Below are 9,232 nucleotides of genomic sequence, written 5' to 3'. Positions count from 1 at the left end.
CTCACCTCCCACCGCCTCCCAGCCCCCCAGGCAACGAGAGCCACTAGGCCGGGAGCGGGCTGCCCACGCCCAGGCCTGCAGAGCAGCGTCAAGGCCGACACCCGGCCCACGGGGGTGATGGTGCCCTTGGCCCAGGGATCGTGGCTGCTCCTTTAGGTCCCCCTGGGCCTGGTCACTTTATACAGAGCACATTGGCTTTCTTGTCCACAGACTACAAGCCCCTCAAAACTATTTCATAGAAAGTCCCACCATTCCCTCTCCTTTTTCAAGCCTCTATTTAGACTATTTAGGCATCCCACACTCACCTCAAACAACTCATTGACTATAACAAATCTTAGACATGGAAGAGACTGTAGAGAAGACAATGTCTGGGGTCCCTCAGAGGCCGTTAGAGTCTGTTTGTCCATCCAAATGGTTTGCACAAAGTAGGGAATGTACGTTTTCTGTGATTTCCATCTCAATGGCAATCAGACCCTCCAAGGGCTCCTGAGAAGCTGTCAGATGCACCTCTCTTTGGCCCGACTCCATCTCCTGGTCTCCCAGGCTCTGTCAGAGGTTCTTGCCTCCTATGAAATGCCCTGGAACCTTCCACACTCACCTTTGGCTCACCTCTGTCTGCACCTTTCCAAAGCTGGTCCTTCCACCCATCTCCTAAATTACCCCTCCCTTCTTAAATTTTGAAATTTAAGATTTCTTTTCCCTAGTCTATAAACAGGCTTCAGGGTTTTCTATGTTGAAACGAGATAACAATGACCCATCACCTGCACACATGTCCCTGTCATATCTCTCTGCCTCACTCATTCTGCCTGTTTCTACCCACCTCTTGCTGTTTTCTCTACCGTCCTGTCAACCACGTGTAATCTCTGAAAGCCACATTCGTTGTCAGTAGCCGATCTCCTCCAGAGTTGTAAGTGCGCACTGCCAAGACGTAGTATCGCTGATGGATTAAAGGTGGGGAGTCTGTGGTCAGCCAATCTGAGGTCAAAGCCTGGCCCCACCTGTCAGCAGCTTCATGATCTCCTGCCACTTCTTTAACCTTTCTATGTCCGAGCTTCCTTCTCTGTAAAACACAGATGATATAATCCCTGAAACACAGGTCACAGTGAAGGATGAATCAAAACCTGTAAAATACTCAGCACGGTGTTGGTATTTAATAAATGCTTCATAAAAGTGACCTATTATTGTTTGTACCTGCACCTCCCCAAGGTACTTACACTCAACATACCTGGAACTGAACTTGCTTTTTCTTCTGGAACTTCTTCCTCTCTGTTCCCCATTTATGACTATCATCCCCATTATGATGTAGGCATGATACATGCCTACAAAGGCTGCAATAACTCAGGCCCAATTGTCACATCAGGTTTCCTTTGTCTCTCCTAAATGGTCCCTCTGCCTTCACTCTTTCCCCAGGAAGCCACTATCCAAACCATGAAGTCAAATCTTCTTATTCGTCTCTGTGAAAACCCTCAATCAAAGGCTCCCTATTGCCTCCCAGATAAAATCCAGAGCTTTAAGCCCATCATATAAAGCCCTGAGAGCTCTGGACTCTGCCTCTCTTTTCCAGGTCGTGCCAACCCCCTCCACCCATCCCTGCTTCCTCCCTTCTGCTCTCCCAGGGCCAAATTGCCCACAATCCTCTGAGGAGCTCTGCTGCTTCAATGCTTCCTTCCTGTCCCCCGTGACACCAGCGCATTTCATTGCCTCATCCCTCCAGACCTGCAGCCCCCAGCAGGCCTCCTGGGCCACACTGCCCCCTCTCTTCTTCAGCGCATCAGTCTCCGCACCCCCACCAGACGGCTTCCTGGATATACTCTGTCACACTTCTGTGCCTGTGCCCAGAAGGCTCCCTCCCTCTTTATCTGTCAAATACTCATCCTTCAAGTTCTGCTCCCAGGGTCATGGCAGGGTGAAGCGATGCAGCGGCTTCTGCAGGCTGCTGGGATCCTGGTCCCAGCGCTCTCCTCTTCCACCTCGAGCCTCTGCTGAAGCTGCAGTCTCGCCCAGCAGCCCAAGATCCTCCAGGACAGTGAGATGCACACCGCGCCCCCACCCCCAACCTCATCCAACTTCGTTCTCTCCTGAGCCCTTGCTAAACCATCTGACATGATATACATGCTGCTTGTTTGTCCATCTCCCCCCACTAGAATATAAACTCCACTAGAGCAGAAGCTTTGGTCTATTTTGATGTATCCCCAGAGCCTAGAATAGTGACTGGCACAAAGTAAGAGCTCAATAAAGATTTGTTTTGACTAAATCGTTGAATCACAGATCAAAGATACATTATTTACTTTTGTATCCCCAGTAACTCATACATTGCCTGCCTCTAGAAGGTACCAAGTATGTGTTTTTGAATGAATGAATGGACGGATGAATACTTTATCATGTTGCTAGCCCATTTTTAAAAGTTCAGACACTAGAGTTGGATTTGAAGTTCTCAAACTTCTAACCCTAGTCACTCAATGTTGAATCCTCCCTGTCTCAGCACAAGCCCTTATCTTGAGCTTAACTGCTCTGCTCATGCCCTTGACTGTATCTCCACACCCCTGTGCAGACTCTAAACATTTGTTTAACGTCTCATTTATTCAAATCAGATTTATTAAACAAGCACTTGAGATAAACCAGTCACTGTTACAGCCACTGTCCTCCACTTATGCTCATTCTACTTCTTTCTTCCCTCTTCCATTTTTTCTTTCTTTGACCTCATGGACAATTTGACCCTGACCATTCAGACTCTCCTCGTGGTCACTAATAACCCACAGTTTTTGGCTGCAGCATGTGGGATCTTAGTTCCGTGACCAGGGATCAAACCCACACCACCTGTATTGGCAGTGATGAGTCCTAACCACTGGACCACCAGGGAAGTCTTTTAATATTCCATATTTTAACACCTCATCACTGACATTCAGTTCAGTTCAGTTCAGTTGCTCAGTTGTGTCTGACTCTTTGCGACCCCATGAACTGCAGCATGCCAGGCTTCCCTGTCCATCACCAACTCCCGGAGCTTACTCAACTTATGTCCGTCAAGTCAGTGATGCCATCCAACCATCTCATCCTCTGTTGTCCCCTTCTCCTCCCACCTTCAGTCTTTCCCAGCATCAGGGTCTTTTCCAATAAGTCACTTCTTCGCATCAGGTGGCCAAAGTATTGCAGTTTCAGCTTCAACATCAGTCCTTCCAATGAATATTCAGGACTGATTTCCTTTAGGATGGACTGGTTGGGCTCCTTGCAATCCAAGGGACTCTCAAGAGTCTTCTCCAACACCACAGTTCAAAAGCATCAATTCTTTGGCACTCAGCTTTCTTTATAGTCTAACTCTCACATCCATACATGACTACTGGAAAAACCATAGCTTTGACTAGAGGGATCTTTGTTGGAAAAGTAATATCTTTGCTTTTAAATATGCTGTCTAGGTTGGTCATAGCTTTTCTTCCAAGGAGTAAGCATCTTTTAATTTCATGGCTGCAGTCACTATCTGCAGTGATTTTGGAGCCCCCAAAAATAAAGTCTGTCACTGTTTCCACTGTTTCCCCATCTATTTGCCATGAAGTGATGGGACTGGATGCCATGATCTTAGTTTTCTGAATGTTGAGTGTTAAGCGAATTTTTCACTCTCCTCTTTCACTTTCATCAAGACATTATTTTCTTATAAACATTAAACAAGACATTAAACATAACACGAGACATTATTTTCATATTTTTATCCCTGACATGATTAACATATAAACACATATTACACATACCTCCGTATGGGTATTTTACACATGTGTATACATATTTTTTTGTGTATACCTCCGTATGTTACATAAAAAGGACTTTTAAAGAATCAGTATTTTGGACTTTCCTGGTGGTGCAGTGGATAGGAGTCTACCTGCTAATGCAGGGAACAGGGGTTCGATGTCTGGTCTGGGAGGATTCCACACACCTTAGGGCAACTAAGCCCACGCACCACAACTTCGGAGGCTGTGTTCAGCAACTAGTGAAGCCCAAGAGCCTAGTGCCTGTGCTCCGCAATAAGAGAAGCCACCGCAGTGAGAAACCGGTACAGCACATCGAAGAGTAGTTCTTACTTGCCGCAACTAGAGAAACCCTGTATACAGCAATGAAAACCCAGTGCAACCAAAAAAAAAAAAAAAAGAATCAGCCCTTTTAAACTTCTCAAACATTTTGGATGGAAATCTAATTTTTTTCAGCATCTTCCTTATCTTCTTAAATAGAATACTATCTATAGAATATACATCTAACTTTTATAACTCAGGGTTACTGGTATTTTATGCTGTGGTAATGTATCAAGAGGAGAAACTAGTGAAAGGAATGAGTATGAGTTTTGGAGTTAAACAATCTTTGCAATGACCCCCCCCCCCCCACCTTTGCAGTTCCTAGGGTCTCCTGAGGTCACCTCCTGTTCTCTTTTAATGTGTTTCTAATCTACAGCGGGCTTAGGAATCAGATAATGAAGTTTATTAGAAATATTTGTGAACTACACATAAACAGTGTCTAAGTAAAGGCAAGAGACAATCTTATGTATAAAGTCTATCTGTTTTAAAGCATCACTTTATGCAATCTACTTGGTTGATCACAAGCCTTTCTCACTTAACTCCTGTTTTTTAAGTATATTCAGAATTCTTGAGGCTGAATAAGAGATTTCTTAAAAAGTGTTCCAATAGTGCATTTTACATATTCTTTTGTTGTTAATTATCTTTATGTTCAGGCTTCTCATGTGGCCCAGTGGTAAAGAATCTGCCTGCTAATGCAGGAGACTCAGGTTCCATCCTTAGGTAAGGAAGATGCCCTGGAGAAGGAAAGGCTTACCCACTCCAGTATTCTTGCCTGGGAAATCCCAATGGACAGAGGAGCCTGGCAGACTGCAGCCCATGAGATTGCAAAAGAGTCAGACAAAACTTGGTGACTCAACAACAACAATCTTTATGTGCACATGTCATAACTTTCCAATTAGATTATTCCCTGATTAGATTATTAATTTCCCACGGCAAGTGGTATTTTACAGTTGTTCATTCATTTGCTAAGTATTTTTCAAACTGACTACTATGAGCAAACATCTGATAGGAAAGAGATAAAGACAGCACTTACACATTATTGAGGAGTGAGTAAAATAACCAATACAAGGTAGAAGGTGAACATACAAATCCAGAGAATTCAAATGAAGGAAAGAAAATATTTTCTGGTTGGGAGAACTGGAGAAGGCTTTGTGTAAGAGATAGCATTGGTAGACAGGAAAAACTTTCTTGGGTAGAATTCTAGGGTTTGCAAGAGTGAGCAGGAATGGAGATACGTATGCATGATTGTGGAATTACAGTCACGCTGTTGTTTTGAGAGTACCCAGTACATAGAACCCCAATTCTCCAAATGAGTTTGGTGTAAATAATAAGACCAAGGAGTGGCAGATTGAGTCCCCAATATTACCTTTTTTTTTTTTTTAATGATTAAGGCTAAGCTGGAGCACCCGAGTCTAGGCAAGAGCTGAAAAAGCCTGCTAACCAAACCCTAGGATATGGCTGACCCACTTTGTAACAGATAATGGGAGCTGGGTTACACAGAAAATTCAGTTCCTGAGAATTTTTTCAACTCGAATACTTGAGATTGTTAGATAAAAACAAGCAGTAGATGGCATTTACAGGTGAATTTATCTTTAAAAAGGGTTTATTTTGCACTACCTCTCTTTGCCACAAAAGCATCTGCATGGTAAGGTAGCTAGACATAATACACCATTGTGAATTAAAATTACTTCTCATGGGAACCCACTGAGGATCTGTTGCTCACATGGGGGCTATTCAGGTGTATCATAACTAGAATTGGAGATCCCTGGCCTGTTGCAACTTTGAAGGGTCTACATTTTAAAGATGAAAGAGACATGTTTTTACAAAGCTATACATTTCTGCCCCTAAGCACTGATTCAGGTGGAGAGACAACAGGCTTTACCCCTAGGAAGCTGGCTGCCCTCAGGATACAGGTAGGAGGTTGCGGGGTGGGAGCGGTGGTTGATGCCTTACACCCCTTAGAGTGAACATTAGGGCTGGTGGGGCTGTGTGAAGATCACCTACATGGAACATATTATGTCTTCAAGAAATATATATAGGAGAGAGAAAGGGGGTTGGGGAGGATGGGGAAGAGGTGATGAGGGGAGAGTGAGGGCTTTAGAGGCTAAAGTTCCATAACTGAGGCTAGTTCAGCATGGGTGTGTTTCACCACCCAACTGCCCACACTGCTTCATTATGCACCATCTCTACCGGGAGCACTGCCATGTAAACTGCTGCGGGTCCCAGCCAGATTCTGGACTCTCCACGTGGATTCCCTGACCCACGCCAGACAACTAAGTAAGAGTGTAAATGTTCCTCTGAATAGCTGGCAACTGTGTAGTCCCCCAGGGACCAGCCACTTTTCATAATCCTTACCACTATCCTGCAAGGCTGGCTTTATCATCTTCTCTGCTTTTCAGACAGGGAAACAAAGACTGAGACAGAAACAGACCTGGATGAATCAGGATTGGAACCTGGGGCTGCCTGCCTTCAGAGGTGAGCTCTTCTAGGAGTTTCTAGGGGACTGGGGTTGGGGGCAGTTACCACTCTTAAATGGAGGAGGAGGGGTAGAGTTAGCTTTGGGGGCCCATGGGGGTCTGGCTGTGTGTGGTTACATGTGGGGTTATTTCCTGGGCTGTGTGTGAGTTTAAGTGTGAGTGTGTATGTTGTTTGAGATGTATGCATATATGGATATTTGTGGGCTAATTCTTGGAATATGTGTATTTAAGTGTGTGTATGTGTGTGGAGGGGGGCGGTTTAGTCCCTGGGCTGCTATGCAAATATAAGTGTGTTAGGGCTCCAGTGTGCACAAATGGGCTTGAACTTCTGTGTATGAATGTGAGTCGGTGTGTGCGTGAGGGTGTGGGCTTGAGCAAGTGCTGTGTTTAGTTGTTCCGTTCGACGCTCTGCGACTCCATGGACTGTAGCCCGCCAGGCTCCTCTGTCCATGGGATTCTCCAGGCAAGAGTACTGGAGCGGGTTGCCATGCCCTCCTCCAGGGGATCTTCCCAACCCAGGGATCGAACCCACCTCTCCCTCATTGCAGGCCGATTCTTTACCCTCGGACTCATCAGGCAAACCCTCGAGCAAGTGGGTAGCGGTCAATCTCTGACCATGAGTCTGTGATGTGTGAGTGTGTGTGTGTGTGTGTGTGGTCAGCCCCTGGGGTCTCTGTGGGAACGCGTGTGTGTGCATGTGTGTGTGCGTGTGTGTGTGTGTGGTGTCAGCCCCTGGGGTCTGTGTGGGAACGCGTGTGCCTGCGCGGGGCTGTGTGCGTGTGTGTGTGTGTGTGTGTGTGTGTGTGTGCGTGTGTGTGTTCGGGCGCCGGACTCCGGGGGCTGGGGAGACGCCGGCGCGACCCCGCCCTCCGCTGCAGGTGGGTTGGGCCCGCGGCGCGGCCGGCCGCGCTCGCTGCTCTTGGCTCGCGGCCGCGCCGGGCTCGCAGGGCTGGGCTCGGGCTGCGGGGCGGCGCCGGGACAGGAAGCGGAAAGCAGCAGTGAAGCGGCGGCGGCGGCGGCGGGGCTCTGCCTCTACGGGAGCCCAGCGCAGGCCCAGAGCCGGGGCCGCTGCGAGCCGAGACTGCGGGCCGCGGCGCCCGCACGGCCGGCGCGGAGGTGAGTCCCGCCGGAGGCCGGCCGCGGCTGAGCGGCAGGCGCGGGGTGCAGACCTTCCGTGGCAAGACGCCCCCACCCGAACCTGGGACCCCGCTAGCCCCTGCGTCCTCCTCCCGCAGCCCCACCCGGGACTCCGACCCCGGTTCACTGCCCTCCCCCGCCTCTGGCCGGGAGCCCCCTCCCCTCCCTCGGACCGCAGCGCGAGCCGTGCTTCCCGAGACCCCAGTCCTCTCCCATCCGCGCGTGGTGCGCCCCTCCCGCTCCGCTCCCCGCGCACCCCACTTTCTCGGTCCGGGCATCCACTCCCCACGCCTCGGACGCTCCCTTCTCCCCAGGCTGTACTTAGGGGTGCGCGTCCCGGCCGGCAGGGAGTGGCCGAGCTTTCGCACAGGCACCCGGGCGGAGGCACCCGCCGTGCGAGGCGGGGGCCGGGGCGCCCTGCGCTCCCCGGGAGCGAGGCGCGCTCCGTGGTTCCCACCCCGCTGCGGAGCTCGACCCGGGAACCTCCCGCGCCCGGGGGCCCGCCCGCCCCAGGGCCAGAAATCAGCACAGAGCTGGCCTGTGTTTCCACCTCGCTTACAGAATGGAACCGGCCCGGGAGGCCGGGGGGAGGCGGGGGCGCGAGTCCGGCTGCGCTTCGGAGAGCGCAACAGGCAGGTAGGAGTTTACTTTCAAAAACGCCGGGGTGGAGCGGGAGGTGTCCGGCGAGTCTCTGCCCGAGGCGATCTCACCGCACCGGGGCAGCCTTCGCCACGGGCAGGACCTCACTTCCTCCTACAGGCTTTGAACTGCCCCCAAGCAAACGCGTCCAGAGAAGTGTGAAGCTTTATAAAAATTTAAACGCGTCGGTGGCGGAGGCAGGCGTGGGGCGGAGCCGCGGCCTGGCGGCTGGGAGATGAACTAGTGAGACTTGGAGCGGAGAAATCCGTGGCTCAGTTTTCACAGCTTCAAACCAGGTAAAAGGCCCACCCGAGAAAGTGTTGTGAGCTCGTTTAGCTGCTCGTGAAGAGACGTTAGAGCGTTTTATGATGATGATTGTGTGGCTGACACGTGCATTTTGTTAAACCTCTTTGAGGGGGCTGTGGTTGGAAATGCATGTATTTTTAGACACTTATTCCAAAAGCTAGCAAGCTGTAAAGAATCTGGCGTTTTCACTGATGTGTTTATAAATTTTACAAGGTTGCTGGAAAAATATTATAACTTGTGTCACCAATCAACAATGCTAATTAGCATTCTCCTTCCAGTGGGTGGGTTGTTTGATTACACAGCTCCTAGGCTCTTTAAGTGAGATGGCAGAAACTGTCTGAATCCAGGGAGATGTAATTAGTCATTTTATGAAACCACTAATTAGAGTTTTTAGAGTTGAATTAAATCAATGTGATATAGTTGGGGCTTTGATTTGTGGGAGGAAACTGTTTATTCTCCAGTTCAAAGAAATAACACTTTTCACCTACCCCATGAGGTTTTAGCATTCCCAGACTTTGGTATCTCTCAATATAATTAGTGAAACAGCTAGTGTGAAATTTTCACTGTTACAGTGTTGGCAGTGTGACTTGGCTGCAACTTAATTTGTAAGTAAAATGG

General features: G+C 48.9%; 1 protein-coding gene across 4 annotated transcripts in view; it reads left to right on the top strand.

Moving 5' to 3' along the window:
• Positions 1-7,521: 7,521 nt before the first annotated feature.
• The window catches only part of VANGL1 (VANGL planar cell polarity protein 1), a 54,570-nt gene continuing 52,859 nt past the window's right edge, over positions 7,522-9,232 (top strand). For 2 of the 4 annotated variants that reach the window (XM_065906355.1, XM_065906364.1), the window contains exons 1-3: positions 7,549-7,648; positions 8,231-8,305; positions 8,429-8,604. The gene's annotated coding sequence lies outside the window, so the exon portion shown is untranslated. Of the gene's footprint in view, positions 7,649-8,230; positions 8,306-8,428; positions 8,605-9,232 lie in introns of all 4 variants that reach the window. The other 2 variants (XM_065906382.1, XM_065906346.1) reach the window with 1 other exon arrangement.

This window comes from Muntiacus reevesi, chromosome 1, assembly GCF_963930625.1.
Source record: "Muntiacus reevesi chromosome 1, mMunRee1.1, whole genome shotgun sequence".
NCBI lineage: Eukaryota > Metazoa > Chordata > Mammalia > Artiodactyla > Cervidae > Muntiacus > Muntiacus reevesi.
Note: the sequence above shows the minus strand (reverse complement) of the source record. Positions and strands in the feature narration are given on the sequence as shown.